Source organism: Copadichromis virginalis, linkage group LG2 (assembly GCF_057382275.1).
Source record: "Copadichromis virginalis isolate Kocher_CV1m ecotype Utaka linkage group LG2, C_Virginalis_male_GT1.1, whole genome shotgun sequence".
Classification (NCBI taxonomy): Eukaryota; Metazoa; Chordata; class Actinopteri; order Cichliformes; family Cichlidae; genus Copadichromis; species Copadichromis virginalis.
Window position 1 is genome coordinate 32,866,179 of NC_140619.1, and position 12,653 is coordinate 32,878,831.

A 12,653-nucleotide genomic window follows, 5' to 3' on the forward strand; every position below is an offset into this window, starting at 1 on the left:
ACTGGTTTTCCATGCATGAGATGCTGTTATTAAAAAAATAAAACTAAGTATATGTATTTTGTTACACTGTGTTGTGATTTAGTTGTATTTTGCAGGGCAACACTACTCACTGGGACAAAATGAGACAAATCCTTAATCCCTCACAAGATAATAATAATAATGTAATCCTTATTCCCATATGGAACCGTATTCAGAAAAGACAGTTTCTGTCCCCACAGAGGTTCTATTCAAGAAGAAAAGCATTGGGAATTTATTTAAAATACACAGCAATTAAAATAAGACACACTGTCCAATCCTTCCCGCCATGCTAATCCTTTCTGATACAGATGTAGCTGTTGTAGTATAAAAAAGTTACTCATTTGACGGTGTCTATTGTGTATCTGTATACAATGCTGTACACTTACTCTCCTCCCAAGCGTATTTCTTCAGACAATGATAACGTATTCTTTTCAGTTGCCAGTAGGTACAACTGGTGATCTGACAACGTGCTATTTGAAGATGCACAAGATTTTATACGCAATACAAAATACGTGTGGAGGGGGAAAAAAGGAGAAAAAAATATAGCTGCAACAGCTGCTGCACTGCTACTGTAGAATAAATGCAGCACAGATGAAAGATGATGAGGGCCTTTTTACTTGTGGACTTCACAAACATCTTAGAACACACACACACACGCGCAGGCGTTCACGCAGAGAAGCACATCCACAAATGCAAAATGCAGGAAAATACAAGGCTTTGATGCAAAAGACAACTAATTTGAAAAATAAACAGAATCTTTCCTAGCCCTGAAAATTGTTTATGGCCACATAATGATGGCGAATAATCCCACATCATGTTCTTCATCCCCATCTTGCTACTGGCATGTAGGCCATTATAAAATGTTAATTGTTATGCTAATCTTTTAGTGATAACAGCAGAAAGTGCATGTATGAGGAATACTTCATGCATAATGCATATTTCTTTTTATTCTCTTGTAATATTTTCTCTATTTTAGTTTTCCATTTCTTTTGTCTTTCATTCTCCGCTTTTTCATTTTGAAAGGCAGTCTCTCTAAATCCAATACAGTTTCTCGCAGCGTGAGGCAGCTTCAAAGCCCTGCTCTGTGGTCAGGCCCGTCGATCCTCTCACCTACCTCCTGGTTGTTTAAGAGAGCAAAAGCACAGCAGTGCAGTTTCTTAAACACACAGATACACCCCAGCACCAACAGAGGGACCGCTGTTTGGCAAAAGAGCCTCTCTTTCTCTTTCACTCTCTCTCACTCTCCTGCTCTTCCACTATCTCACCTTGGACTCTGACACCCCCTCCTCTCTTTACCCACCCTCCTCCATAGACCTCATTATACCAGGATACTCCTCTCTCTTTCTCTCCACCCCTCTGTCTCCCATCTAACTGGGCAGCTCCCTCATTTTACAATTCACCTTCCGCTCCTTCTCTTATGCTCACTCTATCTGTCAGTTATAGTACTCTCTATCCCTCTACCTTCATTTACCTTTTTTTTTCTATCCCCAGCTACTTCAGCTGTCCTCACTCTTTACCTGGCACTCTATTCTGATGTCCTGCCTCCTCTCTATTTTTGCAGCAGCTCAATCTCTATCGCCGCCTCTGACTTACACTCCGATCTCGATGTTGCCATTCCTCATACCACACACGCAACGGCATCACACTAAGTCCAGATGGGATGCCATTACCTTGGAAAGGGAGTTGAAGTGAAAGGTGGCTATTGAAGGTTTGGTGAACAAGCCATGCCCACCCATGTCTGAATGAAGGCTGGCTTCTAGGGCCCCTTGGTGGGGAGCACGAATTGGTACACTGGAGTGCTCATTATAGCTCTGTAGGGACTGTCCTGCAGGGCATCTACTGTGTGGCTTTGGAGCTCATTACGCCAGGCAGCTACGGAGCTCAAGGCACCCAGAAGCAGCAGGGCTTGTTGCAGAGATAAAAAAGGGGAGGGCTAGCCAGATTACCCTTAATCAGAGGCACCTGTAGACAGCCGGCGCCTCCCTCCTCATTGCCTTCCATGAAGCCCCTATACCCTTCCCAACAGGCACAGACTTTTCTTGCTGCTGTAATTATTGCAATTGCTTCACTTGACTTTCATTCCTGAGCACGGAGTTGCACAGTTTGCCTTCTAATGAGAAACCCAAGCTATGATCCAGAGGTGTTATTTATTTATTTAATTATTTATTCAACACAGCATGTATAATGTCAATTATTTAAATTAGTGTGATTTTTTTTTTTTTTTTTTTTGCCGAGCTCTCCCCACTGCGCCTTATTGGCACTCAACTCACACATCACACTCCTCATTATGGCGGACGGAGAGTTAATTAAGTTTTAACGTGTCATATGCGGCAAAATGAAGGGATCAGCTTCAAATCAGCTATTATTGAAACAGGAGTTGTCACCTATAAAGAAAATTCCTGGGTGCAAAGTGTTGTAAAACAGCAAAGCAAATTATTAGAACTAGAGAAAATCTATCCAAACAAACATCTGTGTGGACACAAAGGGTTTTCTTCTATATCATTTACCGTTTTCAGATTTGAAATTTCACAATCTCCTTTCTTTCCCCTGTAAATTGATGCGAAACCAGTACCACCCTACAGCGAGAACAATGGAAATTCACTCTTGCCTATTTTGCATAAGGAATGTTACTGTCAGTTGTTTGGGCAAATGTCTATTACTAAAGCTGACACAATAAACAAGTGCTGACTTTGATGCGAGTTAGAGGGTGCTAGCTAAAGTCTGTTTTAAGTGCTGCAGAGATGTACAGTGGGAATTAATAAAAACAAGAACAGTGTGATGTGCATGAGTGAACCACTTTTGTGATTCTCCCCTTCCTTGCACACCTCCCTTCAGGTGCTGAGATGTTCTTTGAAACCAACTGTCAAGCTGTTGTCTGTGCAGGCAGCATACAAAGAGTTCATCCAAAACCTGCACTTTTTTTGGATTCACTTGAATAAATATGTGGCTTGGCTTTTCTTACCACACCATTTGTGATATGTTTGAGACACTCACTGATCACCTTTATCAGTATCATACTTTCAGTCTAATTGAGAACAGTGTGAAGCGTAATAACGGTGCTGTGTCAGAGATATACAGGTATTGTTTTTCAAGCAGTAAACACCTTATGCTATGACTGTGCCGCGGGAGCAAAGTAAAACGTCATCCTGGAATACTTAAATTGCTATTCAAATTACATTATTTAATGTCACTTAATGGGTATTAGGAATTATAAAACAAAAAAATGCATAAACATTTAAACTCCTAAGCTGCTAAAACTCTCCACCCACATTAATCTTTCATGTCACAAAACAGATTCTGCCTCAATTAAATTAATACGCCCACTTATAAAGTGGTTTCTGGATTTATGACTTCAACCGACAGTATACATTTATTTATTTATTTAATTATTTATGGGAGATGGGGGAGAGGGGGTATTGTAGTCCTGCAAAAGGAGTGCTGTGGTGAGAAATGCCACTGCTTGTGAGTAACACAAATAATAAGAATAATAATAATTAAAAAAAGAAAATAGGATCTTTGGTGAAATAATGACAAGAACCAACTGTCTGACAAAGGAAACAGTTTACTGTCACATAAATATCTAAAGAGTCTGTCACTAATCATGGAATGTGGCCTCATTATTTCAGCTTGATGAGCTGCCACACCTGACAGAAATATGACATGAATAACAAAAACAAAAGATTTGTGTTGAGAGGCTGATCAGTTCGTTCCCTCAGTGCCCAGTAAGAAGGCTTACTTCATGGGCTACACAGCACTTGCACCGTTGGGGGGGAAATCAAGTTCAAAGACGTTGTCGTCTCACAAACTGGAATAAAGTGGTGAAACATTAAAAAAACATCCAGTTTTATATGTGTTTTATCTCCAAGTTTAGCAGATGAAATGGAAGCGGCACGCATTTTGTTTTGCCTGCAGTGGTAAGGCAAAAGGTGAAACAGAGAAACAAAAAGCAGGAAAGAGAAAAGAGGTACTTTCAGCGTATGATGTATTTTCAATCTCTGTCATGGTCACAAATCAAAATCCCCCAAGTTTTATAAAACATGTCGAGCCACCAGCCTTCATTTGTACTTCTTTATTCTGTTTGTAGTTACGCAACGCTAGAAACTAAAAGCTAAGAGCTTCTGACAGACTTGCTGGAACTAAATTGTCATAATTTCTTTCCTGCTTACAAGATGATGGATTACCTTCATCAGGGTAAGGCCTCTAATCTAATCTGGAGCTGCTCTCATCAAACACCTCAGAGAAAGTACGCTGATCTAGGATCACTAAATATGTCCTTGTTTTTCTTCCATTTTCAACATGATCTGAAGCTAAAACTGATGTCAGATCAGCATGGGCACTTTGGAAATAATAGTCCTGATCTCATTTGTGCTCTGATGAACGACACTACCATTTATGAACATCTGCATGAAAGAATAGTTTAATACTGTAACGATAGATAGATAGATAGATAGATAGATAGATAGATAGATAGATAGATAGATAGATAGATAGATAGATAGATAGATAGATAGATAGATAGATAGATAGATAGAATCTGTTTTTTAGTTTCAGCAGAAGTCTGCAATTAGAGCACTTTTTGGCTTTCCGTCTCCCTGCCCACACATAATGACACACTTGAGTTGCTAGGTCTGCCGTTCAGGATATACTACAGCCGCAGTTCTCATACAAAATGACAGTGGAATGTTAATTGCAGTGTAGTGTGTTTCTTTTCTTCAGGTTGCAAGTGCATTTGTTTTCATTAGGTGGGATTGGTCAGCACTCTAGGCCCCTGTGTCCAGTAATGAAGCGTACAATTGGAGGCCCGTTATAGACTCCCAGTGAAATCAAAGATATATTGATCTTAAATATTTCCATGCTCTCGTGTCTCTCTGAACAGCTGTTACCACCACCATACCACGGAAAACTTGCTGTGCCAATTTTTAGGCAATATTCGATCTTGCTTCTTGCATACCACACTTTATTTGTCACTCTACAACAGACACATGTTGTAGACTCTGCGGTATACTTTATGTATAAACTGCATGTCTTAAAATATTACGTCTGCAAACAATAAGGCAATGCAATCACGGCTAATGTAAAGTAGTAATGAAAACAAACCATGCGCAGAGGTGCAACACTGAGCATTAATGAAATTACGAAGCTGGAACTCAGTAGACTCCTGTCTGTATTGTGCAATGAAACAGAACGGAACAGGAAAGCAACTGATGCATGCAAGTCACAGTCACAATTACTATTTCATTAAGGAGCTGCCACCATTGGCGGGCGTTCTCTGGCATTGTTGTTGAGATGCTGGCATGGGACCGGAAGGGGGGTGGGGACGTCGGGATGTCGGGTGTCGGAGGGGAAATCTGGGAGGGAAGGGGGAGCTTTGGGTGGGAGGAAACATGCTTCAATTTGGGTCATCTCCTAGTCTGCATGGGGTCAGGCGACAGAGCCTTTTCCGCACTTAATCTGAAAACACATATGGCGTAATGGGCATCCACCTGAATTAATTGCCCCAATTATTCCTAATACAAGAGAGACAGGGAGTCTGAGACATGAAAACAAAAATGGTGAAAAAAAAAGTAATGTGGTGTTTCAGTACCGTAAAGACTTATTGCTGTAGCATGCACGCATTTAAGGAGATGAAGGCAACCTGTCAAGATGACAAGCCATCTCTTAATTGCGTTAAAAGGAGGAACATGCTCATGCTTTAAAGAGTGTCGTGTGGTTGTCGGGGGAGGAGGGGGAAGCAATCTTTGTTACCACATCTGAAGCAGCCAGGCGCCATGAGTCAAAGCTGCCTTGGAGGCCACGCTGCACCGCGCTAAACAGCTCGTGTGCATATCTCATGGTAACTTTTCAAACCCAGCCAAAAGAACAAACAATAAACAACAATGAAACATTAACAATTTCTAGTTACACAGAGAGTAAAAGGTGAAAAAGAATGTAACGGTGTTACTTGCTCGAAGTGAACCTCTGCTGTCGTGATACAGAGGAATCATTTTCCAGAATTAAATCGAAGAAAGGGTCACAGCCTGATCTCTGAGTGTGTACTGTATAGAAAAAGGACATTTCAATCCAGACTAATATGTTAAAAAAAAAGATTAAAAAAAAAAAAAGGAAAACAAACTGTGACTAAAACTCCAGCATCTCACTGCACAAATAGCTGGAATTATAGCTCATTACAATTTATTTTTAATTTAGCTTCAGTTAGCCTGACCACCTCAACCATCACAAACTGTGGTTGATGGTAGCTAATTTTTGCAGGTGTTATAGTGCACTTTATTCATCTCACTTTATGTGTAACTGGTTATGTTAATAAGATTTCAACTCAATTTATTCAAGTGCTGATCAATGGCATGCAATCTCGGCCTTCATGCATTATGTATTTTAATGGAACTCACTTGTTTTATGGCTGAATGGCTAAAGGTTAACAGTCCCAATAGGTGGGACTCCCTGAAGACTAATCTGAACTTCAAACACAGCTTCTTTTCACATTGCAAGGCAAAAGCGCACAACAACAGAAAAGTTGTTTTTTATCACCACCTCTTATGGCTCATTGAGAGAAAGAAGCGATTTATTACCTCACATCCTTTGCTCATATTAATGTGATTAAACTGCCCATGGATATTTTACTCTCTGTAGGAAGTGAGTGAGAGAAAACAGGGAGTTAGAGGTTGGAGAATTAGTGAGAAGGGTGGTGGTGCAAAAAGGGTCCAGGGGAAAAGTGAGGGTGGGAAATGATTAGAGGAACGTGTAGGTGGCGTGGAAGTGAAAAAAGAGACTAAGAAAGGGAGTAGGATAGTATAAGTGGGATAAAATCTCAGCCCAACAACAGACCTAGATATGTCACAGTTTCCATAATTATGCTAATTTCCATATCATTTAACTGGCATTTTCACATTGAAAATGAGTCATTTCACTAGTGAGATCTTAAGTCGTGTTCTCTTCAGTTTAATATGGAAAACATCCAGGCGTCTCTAAGGACCCTTGTCTCTCTCCACTGCCACTCCCTGCTCTATAAAACTGGCATGCTATTCCCAAGATGAGAGTCCCACTGGACTGTGTGAGGACTGTGCATTAAAAACCCCTCCAGTCCCTTCTAAATCTAGAAGTGGAAGACAGAAGGGGCTAGAGACACATCCCATGAGGGTCACTCGGCAGTTTTCACCTTATTGTCTTCTCAGTCATAAAAATTTGCCTGTGGCTTCTTTGGAAAATGATGTTGAGCTGCCCACAAGATGACTTTTTTTGTATTCTTATGGAAAGTCTACATTTTAAAAAGGCATTTTTGTCACCTTGCCAAAGAGAAGCCACTTGGAGATCTCTGTTATGCACATTATGCATGAAAAATGTCAGCAGTGTAATGGATTGTTGAAAAGATGTAAAGATTTGATCAAGGGTTATTTAGAAGCAACTGAACGCTGAAAAACCAAGAAAACAATCTGGCTTTTTTGGAGCTTAAATGGACAAGTGCTGCAGCAAGCCTCACAGCTGGCCTGCTTGAATATGGATTGCACTGCAGGGACATTTTACACTATAAACAAGCATGAATGCATGAATCAATTCAGAATAAGTTAATGAGAACAAAACTGACTTGCGCAATCAAAATTTGGCCACATTAGCTGCCATTATCATTCTGTCATTGTTTTAGTTTCACATGGATGAAAGTGGATTAATGGTAAGATGTATGATTGCTGAGGGAATAAGGGTATTTGGTGAGGCGAGTGGAGGCTTAAAGCTGTCAGAATATCACTTAGTCGACAAAAGATTCCAGTCAGAAACATGTAGTATAAGTTGTAAAGAAGCACTTGCCCTCAACACAGTCTGAGAAGGTTCCAGCCATTTTAACTGGCGCCATCAGTCTCCTCCAGGTAATGCAATTAGATGCCACTAATATCTTGGGATGCTCTTCAAACTGCAAAAGCACTTTTGCTAAACAGCACACACTGTAATAACTAGTGACAGCACTCAAGGAGCCAGATTGAAAAAGCTTTTGCATGTGATTGGTTCAAGTAATTGCACATACAGAATGCTCCAACTGATAGAAAACTGAAAACAGATGTTATCCAAATCTATGCTGGCTTGTTTGTGTGGTTCCCAGGCATGAGAGCTCACCTTGGATTAAAGCTCGCATACTAAATTTGGGGAGCCCGGGCAGTCGTAAAGTGGAAGCCTGTGATTTCATCTTTACATCGAGACAATTGGAATAAAAACAACGATTAGAATAAAAACAAACAACAACTCTTAGGCTAAATTAAACTCTTAGACAATATGTATCTGCTCTACTATTCACATTTAGAACCACCTACTATAGCCCCAGAGTACCCTGAGAGAAGCCGTCTAGCTTCAGACCATCGATACATCACTCCAATCCTCTTGCTACTCTAACGTGGAACAGTCAAAGTCGCCCACACTTAACACATACGAGCAAACAAATGCATATGAACGCACATACAGCGCATCAAGAAAATGCCATAGGGCTACAGACACAAGTAATCAAAAGTTCATTGAATCATTGTAATCTTAGCTTAAATCTCTTCACTTGACGGATTAACTGGAATATCAAAGAACACAATGCAATATAACTAAATAGGGCTGATCAGGAGCTGAGATAGTGGCTATGTATCCAGAGACACAGAGATAGAGAGACAGAGAGTGAGGGAATAGGATCTGCTTCTTGCTCCCACTATTCCCCTCAAGGCAACGTCAGGATAAATCTTCTAAGGGATTATCCCGGCTACACAATGTTCTCTGTTCTGCCCATTGTATGCCTCTTTAAGCACAATTAATAAATTAGTTATTTATATTGTGCATGGATCAAAGTCAAACACTGGATTTTCTTTTGATTGTCTGGTTTGGGAAGCATTACAAATAATCGGCTGCGTGTGTTCTGTCTATGCCAAATTCCACCGTGCAGACATGTGACTCTGTATACGATTATATTATATAGAGGATGGAATTGCTAACAGGCTAAAAGTTTCACTTCTTTATAGCCAAAAGGTATTTTTTCACATAGACAGATACTTTGACAGAGACTTATATAGCTCAATAGGGGCCCAATCAGTGTTAAATGACTTACACATGGGATCGCATATCTCTCAGGGAACCCTTCTGCTTTTAATTTAAGGTAAACTAATAGCTTCATTTATTTGTAATTAGAAAAAAATAATATCTGCTTTCACTGTGTCTCATCCTCTCCACTTCCTGCTGGCAGCTCTCTCTTCAAAAGTTCATGAATTTTAATTCATTTTGGTGGTTAGGCCAATCCCCTGTTGTATGAAGCGACAGAGTTTTAGTCAAATTGAATTACCCTCTCTGTGTTTCACTGCACTCACCTCCTACTGTCCTCATTTCTCTCATTCTCTTTCTCCTCCCTTCCTCCTCGCCTTCCTTTCATTTTACTCTTCCTCTGCTGCCTTATTTTACCTATCCCTTACAACTTCCTTATTTTCTTCATACACTGCCTCTAGACAGCAGTAAGTTGTATGTCTGTGTTTTAACTCTGGTTGCCCCTAGCACATGTAAATGACTTTGGCACTTGATGTTTGAAGAGAAAAGATGAAGAAAAAATCCCTAAGTGCAAAATCAAACAGATAAGAGCCAAGAATCTTCACGTTGCTGGGGAATGTGTGTCTTGACATGCACCGCCTTTCATGTTTTCCTTTAAAGTAGTCAAGGACAGTTAGTTTTGGAGGAATTCTAATCCTGAATGTTAAGGATACGATTATGGGCTCCATTTCTGTAACATTTTTTTTTTTAAATTTTATTTTATGAGAAATCTAATGGAGGGATAACGGGAAGTCTCTATAACTTTAATATTGAACAAACCTGATGTGTAAAGCCTCTTGTGTTATCACCAAGCCCCATATGTGTGGCATTGCACTCCACCAGTCACAGCTATGTAATAATATAACGATAGTAAAAAAAAAAAAAAATGCAAAAGAGTAAAAATCTCACATGTCAGGAAGTTGGTTTCCTGGTGTGTTTGATGTGACCCACATTACAACAAGTCATTCAAATGACCTCTGAGGTGTTATCTCCAAAAGGCAAACATGGCAGCATTACTCCCCCTTCCTACTTGGTAAAGATGAAAATATCTGACTTTGCAAAGATTCTGTCTCTCTGCATCTGCAGTATCATATTTTCAAGGTTAAATGTTATATTAAAAATATGTGAGATGATGGTGTTACAGTAAATGATGGGGATAAACCCATATCCCTAACAGAGTTTCGGTCAAATAAAATCATGGTTAAGCAGTTCTTAGTGACTACAAAATAAACCGTCCTAAGCTAGTATGTATTATTGCAGGGTCTACCTTACAGTATAAAGCGCCTTGAGGCGACTGTTGTTTTGATTTGGCACTCTATAAATGAAAATTGAACCGAATTGAATTGAATGTCCTATGTGTGTATATATATATATATATATATATATATATATATATATACATACATACAGTGGGGCAAAAAAGTATTTAGTCAGCCACCGATTGTGCAAGTTACTGACCTCTGTCATCACTTAAAATGATGACAGAGGTCAGTAATTTGCACCAGAGGTACACTTCAACTGTGAGAGACAGAATGTGAAAAAAAAAATCCATGAATCCACATGGTAGGATTTGTAAAGAATTTATTCGTAAATCAGGGTGGAAAATAAGTATTTGGTCAATAACAAAAATACAACTCAATACTTTGTAACATAACCTTTGTTGGCAATAACAGAGGTCAAACGTTTACTATAGGTCTTTACCAGGTTTGCACACACAGTAGCTGGTATTTTGGCCCATACCTCCATGCAGATCTTCTCAAGAGCAGTGACGTTTTGGGGCTGTCGCCGAGCAACACGAACTTTCAACTCCCGCCACAGATTTTCTATGGGGTTGAGGTTTGGAGACTGGCTAGGCCACTCCAGGACTTTCAAATGCTTCTTACGGAGCCACTCCTTTGTTGCCCGGGTGGTGTGTTTTGGATCATTGTCATGTTGGAAGACCCAGCCTCGTTTCATCTTCAAAGTTCTCACTGATGGAAGGAGGTTTTGGCTCAAAATCTCACGATACATGGCCCCATTCATTCTGTCCTTAACACGGATCAGTCGTCCTGTCCCCTTGGCAGAAAAACAGCCCCATAACATGATGTTTCCACCCCCATGCTTCACAGTAGGTATGGTGTTCTTGGGATGCAACTCAGTATTCTTCTTCCTCCAAACACGACGAGTTGAGTTTATACCAAAAAGTTCTACTTTGGTTTCATCTGACCACATGACATTCTTCCAATCCTCTGCTGTATCATCCATGTGCTCTCTGGCAAACTTCAGACGGGCCTGGACATGCACTGGCTTCAGCAGCGGAACACGTCTGGCACTGCGGGATTTGATTCCCTGCCGTTGTAGTGTGTTACTGATGGTGACCTTTGTTACTTTGGTCCCAGCTCTCTGCAGGTCATTCACCAGGTCCCCCCGTGTGGTTCTGGGATCTTTGCTCACCGTTCTCATGATCATTTTGACCCCACGGGATGAGATCTTGCGTGGAGCCCCAGATCGAGGGAGATTATCAGTGGTCTTGTATGTCTTCCATTTTCTGATGATTGCTCCCACAGTTGATTTTTTCACACCAAGCTGCTTGCCTATTGTAGATTCACTCTTCCCAGTCTGGTGCAGGTCTACAATACTTTTCCTGGTGTCCTTCGAAAGCTCTTTGGTCTTGGCCATGGCGGAGTTTGGAGTCTGACTGTTTGAGGCTGTGGACAGGTGTTTATACAGATGATGAGTTCAAACAGGTGCCATTCATACAGGTAACGAGTGGGGGACAGAAAAGCTTCTTACAGAAGACGTTACAGGTCTGTGAGAGCCAGAGATTTTCCTTGTTTGAGGTGACCAAATACTTATTTTCCACCCTAATTTACGAATAAATTCTTTACAAATCCTACCATGTGAATTCATGGATTTTTTTTCACATTCTGTCTCTCACAGTTGAAGTGTACCTCTGGTGCAAATTACTGACCTCTGTCATCATTTTAAGTGATGACAGAGGTCAGTAACTTGCACAATCGGTGGCTGACTAAATACTTTTTTGCCCCACTGTATATATATATATATATATATATATATATATATGTATATATATATATATATATATATATATATATATATATATATATATATATATATATATGCCTGTGATCAGGTACTCAGCTGGTATAATAAGTTGGCCAAAGGAGGAGATAGAAGTCACGGAGCAAGAAAGCTCCTTACCATGCATGGAGGGTATCACCCCAAGTCCAGCACCCTGAGGCTGTACGCTAAGCGGAAAGGGGCCCGGGGACTGGTGAGTGTCAGCACCACAGTCCAGGATGAGAAAACGAACATCCAAGAATACATTGAGAAGATGGCCCCAACTGACAGCGTGCTCAGTGAATACCTCAGGCAGCAGAAACCCAAGAAAGAGGAGGGAGACAAGGAACCATCATGGAAGGACAAGCCCCTGCACGGTATGTACCACCGGCAGATAAAGAGAAATACCAAGGGCTCAGAGAAGAGCTCGAGAGGATGTGGAGGGTGAAGGTAACGGTGGTCCCCGTGGTAATCAGAGCACTAGGTGTGGTGACTCCCAAGCTAGGCGAGTGGCTCCAGCAGATCCTGGGAACAACATCGGA